The sequence below is a fragment of the Pundamilia nyererei genome, unplaced genomic scaffold (genome assembly GCF_000239375.1).
Source record: "Pundamilia nyererei isolate P.nyererei 1_Seehausen unplaced genomic scaffold, PunNye1.0 scaffold00141, whole genome shotgun sequence".
NCBI classification, from domain to species: Eukaryota; Metazoa; Chordata; class Actinopteri; order Cichliformes; family Cichlidae; genus Pundamilia; species Pundamilia nyererei.
The window spans coordinates 207519-214693 of record NW_005187542.1 but is presented as its reverse complement, the minus strand read 5'-3'; the positions used below and the strand labels follow the sequence as shown (position 1 = coordinate 214693).

Genomic DNA, 7175 nt, shown 5'->3' with positions numbered 1-7175 from the left:
GTTTAGGACCCAGATTACTCCCAGATTTAAGAGCCTCTTAGTCCGACAAATACGACAATAACGACGGCCGGCTTGCATGTTCTGCAAAAAAATGTGCTTTGTTGTGTATCTGACGGACAAACACCAAACCAGTTCCACATCACGAAAGTTGCACCATTTTTACAAACCAATTCTGGTTCATCTGTTTCACTCAACAATCGGCCATGTGCGTATGAAAACAAAGGCACTGCGCATGCGCGTTTTACTCCCATTCTATCGCGATATTTCATTTTCCTATCGTTGCCTAACATTATACCGGTATTACCGTGAACGGTATAATATGGCCCAGCCCTACCAGATATAATGACAAATTTATAACATTACAAAAAGTTCAGCTTTTTTTTTTCAAATCAATCAAATAACCCTTTCCAAATTTCTCATCCATTTCTTTATATTGTGCTTTCTGGGAGCTTTTAGTCTACTTCACTTTGTCAGACAGGTTCTAATTAAGTGATTTCTTGATTCAACAGGTCTGGCAGTAAACAGGCCTGGGTGTGGCTTGTGAAATTGAACTCAGCTTCCCAAAAACTGTGGTTAATATTAATAAGCAAAGCAATTACACAGGACCAGCTAGGCTTGGATAGCTTTTTTTCCTTTAATAAATGAAATCATCATTTATTCACTCTGGTTATATTTATCAAATATTAAAATTTGTTTGATTACGTGAAACATACATGAAAAAAAGAATAAGAGAAATCAAGAAGAGGACAAGTGAGACCACCCAGTTTTTAAGCGAGGGTTCTTCTGACTGGCTATGGTTTGAAAACTGTGATTTCAACAGCACATGGGTGAAGCTGTTGATTCACAACCAGAGCTGCGTGCCAGAGGCGATCATATCAGGGATAGCTGCTCTAACCGACATCGTACAGATCCAAGAGAAGACAAAAAATGTACAAAACAGTCTGAAGCCTGAGCTTTTGTTGCATTAGGATTCACGTTTTATGAACATAACATGGTAAAGGTATGCTGACTAATAAGGGGAAGCATAATAGATTCACTTTAAAAAAAATGCATAGTATGTATTTTAATGAGAATGTTGTGGTTTGGAAGGCTAAGATAACTTCCAGGGAAAGTACTACAATGAATATGTAATAGTTATAATAGCAGACATGCAACACGAGCCACAGTGAATATCTTCCAGCCATTGTAAGACGATGCTTATGGACTGATGGACGTTTGTTCGTGGTGCAACAAATCTAAAATCCAGAATGCAAACTGTGACTCAAAACATCTGGAATACTGTCTGCATCTTGCTCTGTAGCAGGCATGCCATCGTTAATGTCCGGTTAAATTATGCTAGTCTGCTGAAAGATGTAATATTTAAAGATGTAATTTATTTTTTGTATATGATAAAATTATCAGTGGTAAAAAGACTGATGATCTTCCAGATGAAGATCATCAGCTGTACTAATAATTTCATAGTGATCTGAAATAAGGTGAAATAAATGGAACTCTCTTAGCTTTAATATGTCATAAACTGGTAGGATCATAAGAAAAGAGGAGTAGACTGATTATAGCAATGAAGTAAGTAAACTATACAAACATGTTACGTGTTAATTCTCATACAAATGCCATCACATATCCTGTGCCTTTTCACAAACTAGAGTTCACTTAGAATAGAACTAAGGGTCCCCGAAAAGGTCATTTTCAGTCTGGGTGTCTAGTCCTGAGCAGACCTGACTGACAGCTTCACAGCAACCAGCCTGAAAGAAAAATATGTGATGTTTTAATACATCAAATTGGAAGCACTTAGTAGTTACAGCTGCATCTTGAGGGGATTAACAATTATTTGTGAGACTGACATTTGTGAAGCTGTTTACGGAAACTCCAGGAAGCACACAGCTCACTCACAACCTACCAAATTACTGGTCCCATAGCACACAATGAACTTTTACAGCAACAGACGAAGAGACATGCAGCCTGTACAGAACCTGTTGTTTTCATGCGGGCCGAAGTCACTGAACCAACAAGGTGATTTGCTGCAAGCTGATTTCCTCCTAAACCACGAAGGCATGCTCATTATACGAGTAGGAGCCAAGTTAGAGGCAGAAATGGCACTTTCCAGTGTTGAACAGCAAATTAGGCATTTAATGAAGCAGCCAAGATTATCTATCATGTTTTCATTCAAAACCTCCTTTCAGGCAGCCTGCTTATCCGTTCTTCCCCTTTACAGAGCAGGAGTGCAAAGCTCTGTGGATCATTCACACCCAGCGCTGATTAATCCTGAAATCCCACAGCCTTTTATGGCAAATCTTTGATTCCTGCACTGTTTCAACCCTAATTTTATACTCAGTAACTGTGGAGACACTCACTTTGCTTTAAAACAACAAAACCCAACTGAACCACAAGTTTAAAAGGTCGAATGTTCCCGGCATATTGGTTGAAATGATTAGGGCCAAATCTGTAGTGAACATCTCATCTCTGAGTGATGCAGGTTTGAGGAAATATACTCAGGATGCACAGAAGTATTGACCAAGTATCAGTATTTGATGCGGGTAGAGAGGTATTTACTGATAACAGAGGTTTATGTGTTGCTCCTCATCAATGTTGTGCTTGATAAAGGTCAAAAAAATGATGTGATGACGCGCTGACAGACTTTCTAACAGGTGGATGAAATTCTCCTTCAGCCCAGACTGTCACAATTTGTGCATCCCTATAAGACGTTATTAAGAGCTAATTATGTATGAGCCCCGTGTTTTATAAAATAACTGGATAACCTGACTTTTGACATAATCTCTACACAATGATGTTTTTGTCATTCATTACAATACAAATTAGCGTGCTCAGTTGCTCCCCAACATCAGCACGCAGCTCATTCCTTCTCCCTCGCCGCCCTGCTCCATAGCCACAAGGCCCTCGCAGCACTGCCTCTATTACCACCATGATAAAACATCTCCCTTCGCTGTAATAAGACCCAAGCAGCTCCCAGTTCAAAGTACCGACTTCACTTCACTTGGAGAGAAGGCAGCTCAATGACGGCTGCAGTCATGAGGCGTGCCGGGACACGAGGTAAGCATGTCGCAGTGGAAGTCTGGCCCCGGTCACAAGCTCGCTGTGTTGTCATCTATGACTGAGCAAATGAGGGCCATTAATTCTGTGGAATTCAATCAACATTCCCAAGTGTCATGAAAGTGAAGCCCAGAGAAAACCACTGAGATGAAAACAGAGCCAGAGAACCAGCAGCAGACACTTACAGACTCCACGAGCATTTCATATTTGGAATCTGAGGATTTCTGACTTCACACTTTTTCAACGTGCACATTTCGCGCTGCTGCAGAGTGGCAGGCTCACTGACACCGACTCCACACCTTATGCTTGATTCACAGCTGGCCTTTACCTGTTGCAGTTTTGTGCCGGTGTTACTAGGCAACCGCAATGAGCTGGTCCTCGGTGGTCAGTCAATAAACTGACTTCTGATGAACGCAATAGCTACAGTCAGATTATCTAGTTGATATGAAGCTCCTGGTTTATACAATAGGGCTGGGCAATATGCCCTCAAACAAAATCGTGATTAATGGAACATTTTACAGATTGGTGGTATTAGCTTTCGATTCACTTTTGACTCTATTCAATTCAATTTTATTTATACAACACCAAATCACAACATCAGTTGCCTCAAGGCGCTTTATATTGTAAGGTAGACCCTACAATCATACATACAGAGAAAGGTCCAACAATCATATGACCCCCTATGAGCAAGCACTTCGGCGACAGTGGGAAGGAAAAACTTCCTTTCAACAGGAAGAAACCTCCAGCAGAACCAGGCTCAGGGAGGGGCGGGGCCATCTGCCGTGACCAGTTGGGGTGAGAGAAGGAAGACATGATAAAGACATGCTGTGGGAATGAATGAAGTGCCCAATCCTACTTTAAAAGAATTTTTAAAAACTATTTACATCTTGAATTACACAAATTAGCTACTGGCAACTGCTCCCTCCTTTTTAACAGGAAGCAGCCCTTTTAAAAAAAAATTCTGTTTTCAAAGTGCTTCCCTACATTAATATGCCGATCAAAAAAAAAAGTTTCAATAGGTTATGAAGGAGTAGTGAACTTCTTCGTTTTATCCTGTCAAAGCAAAATAATAACACAAGCCTCACTGATGTGAGACTTTAAATATATCCAGTTTAGGATCCTCTTCAACCCCATTTTGTCTCACACTTTAAAGAAGCTGTTGTAAACGCGAACAGTCACTACAAAAGGCGTTTCTGTTTACACTTCATCTGGTTACCTGTGTATCTGACGTTGCTCCAGGACAATCGTTTAAACTGATCAGTTACCTCTTTGTGATGTCATGGTTTTGTAAGACAAAAGGGAAAAAAGACCACACATATGAGAGGTTTGCCTTCAGGGCTTTCAGTCAGCAAGATAAGCAAGATAAGCTTTTCAAAACATGGTTATCATTGCGAAAGGGACTAATTTGACACAAACCATAAGCTTTCCCCAAAACTCACCGAGTCGTTTAGAGGTCTCATAAATAACTACAGTATTTTCTTTGGTTTGTTTTCTTCCAGGCAGAATAGTGACAATAAGTCTCAAAATGTCACTATGAATTATTAACTACATTTTAAATATTTTATTATTTCAACCACTGGACATGTGAAAATGCCAGCATACTTTAAAAAAAATCATTTCACAATCATTATTGTTGTTAAGCAGTAGAAAAGTAAAAAGAATTTTAAAAAAATCACTCCACCTTCACATGAACGACATAAATTAACATGATTACACAAATCTTATTTTTCTTAGAGAAAGCCCTGTTTCCTCTATGATTCTACTTGAACAGCTCGTGTAACTATTTCAATAGAAGCTATTCAGCACATCACATTATACTGCAGCAGTGCATGTAAAGTGGCTGAGCCTCTTGTTTATCAGAACCACCCCAGCAATGTAAGGAATTCTGCAGAGCTCACTGATTTCTAACCAGCTAATGCAATGCCTAGAGTTCATGGTTATTTTACAGAAGTAATTCTGATGTCAAGCTTAAGAATTAGGTCCAAATATGCTGTATACACAGACGCACTGTCAAACACACATTTTACATATGACAGACAGACCATTGATAAGCTTTGAGGAAACCAGAGACACTGTTCTAGAGCAGGAAATGAAAAAGAATCCATGTGCACTGTGAATATAAAGTCCTTATGATGATGAGGGTCTTACATAATTTATGGAGAGGAAGCTGTTGTCACAATGTAATGTCGGTCAGGGATCTCACTGCATCACTCATGCAGCTTTTATTTAGACAGATTTCAGAAAGTGTGTGAAAACATCAGCCTTTATATGACTGACTGTAATTATATATAAAACTTTTTTATTAAGGCTAACCAAGTGGTTAGTCGTTTAACAAGTACTTCAGCAAGTCTAAGTGCCACAAATCTGTTGTTCTGCTCCGTTTTGTATCATTTATTACAGTTTGCAGTCTTTGGCTCATAGTAATGAGCTTTCTTTTCTTTTCTTTCTTTATTACAGCAGCTGATAATTAGATGCTACCCTGTCTAAACTAACATGGCAAAGGATGGCCTGGTGTGTTTCACTGGAAATTAAAGTTTCTGTCAATCACACACTGGCCTGTAGACAGAGCAGGCAACCACTGATGATGAAAGCAGCTCAACAGAAACCATTACAGGTTATTAATTAGAAGTCACCTAACTTGCACGTGCCACATAAGCACCTGCTTAACTTAATTTAGACTTTTTTTCCCCTCGTGGAGTATTTTAGCAAGTCACACACGAAAGCAAAAGCTACCTAGCCTAAGCCTACACGAGGGAAAGTGATACCATTTAGCTAAACAGAAGTCATGTTTCGGTTTGGTGGAGCTGCTGAGCAAGGTTACCCGCCCAACCTCTACCTGTGACCCGGCACGCAGGCGGACCTATAGTGGCAGGAAACTCCCCGGTTTTACCGTGGCCTCGGACGCCCCCCTCTTGCTCTCCCTAACCTCTGTAGCCCATATTTACGACGAGCTGAATACCCAAAGCGTGCTGCAGTGGTCACAGGCGGGCGAACCGGGTGTTTTTCGGTTTACTGGTTGCTTTTCGAGGCTTGAGGTGTCATTATGTATCCGTCCGCGACAACTCTGCCGCCGCAGGTTACAGTTAACAGCTGAGCTGCGGTGCACCAGCCGGGGTTATGCGGATCCAGCCATCCGTATGAAACATAGTTCACTTTTCTCTCTCTCTCAGTAGCTCTGGGAGTTTGTGTTTGAGAGAGCGACAGTAATAAATATGTATATCTACTCGATCCGAGACGATTAGAAACTCCAAACTGCGGTCAAATATGAACAAATACGGGTAACTTTCCGAGTGTGGATTTGTGCGTGGGTCTGACCGCAGTTTAAGGGTATTGAAATTAAGTTAAAAATATTTCCTTTCATACAGGTAGGAAAAAAGCAAGGGCGTGTTCCCAAGTCTTTCTCTAAAAACACACATTCAGCGGATAACTGCCTTTGTTGTGTGTATGGAAAAACAGGTAGGCACGCTGACACACATTTTTGTAGGCGACAGGAATCAAGACAGGACGTTATAGGCTATAAGACTGAGCTTCACACACTGCTGAGCCCGCACACTAACATCTGCAGAACACACATGGCCGACACAATCTCAGGTGTAATTAAATCATAACTCACCCTTTATCGCTGGGGATATCATTCCTGTGGTTGATAATTTATCCAGAGGTTATAAAATAGTTTGCCACACAGCACACGGTAAGCTACAGTAGGAAGCAGCCCTTGGTAACCGTAGGAATCACCCTGGCAGTCAGGAATTTCACAGGGGGCAGTGCTTCTCGGCGTGAGGGGGTGCAGTGCAGATACATGGCGCTAGGAGGGTGTCTTTGCTCCCAGTTTGCCACTGCAAAGATCACAGAAACACCGAATTAAAGTGAACCTGCTGGATAAGCCGTTTAATAATATATAAGATATGAAGGACCAGAAGAGTCGAAATAAAGCATTCGATAACGAACTGTGCAATAAAAAATGCCTTAGTAAATTCCTGGATAAGTAATGAAATGTTTCACCCACTGAAAACTGCGGTGTCCAGAGGGACTTAATGTTTGTAGGAAAAAAAAGTGTTGTTAGCTGTTGAAATGGTCAGTAAAGCTGATGAAAACAGAAGGTTCTTGGAATATATGTGAAAATGACA

At 40.8% G+C, this 7175-nt stretch overlaps 1 protein-coding gene across 2 annotated transcripts in view; it reads right to left on the bottom strand.

Moving 5' to 3' along the window:
* The window catches only part of LOC102194868 (vang-like protein 1), a 71286-nt gene extending 64468 nt beyond the window's left edge, over positions 1–6818 (bottom strand). For both annotated transcript variants that reach the window (XM_005744224.1, XM_005744225.1), the window contains exon 1: positions 6662–6818. The gene's annotated coding sequence lies outside the window, so the exon portion shown is untranslated. The remainder of the gene's footprint in view (positions 1–6661) is intronic.
* Between the last annotated feature and the right edge of the window lie 357 nt (positions 6819–7175).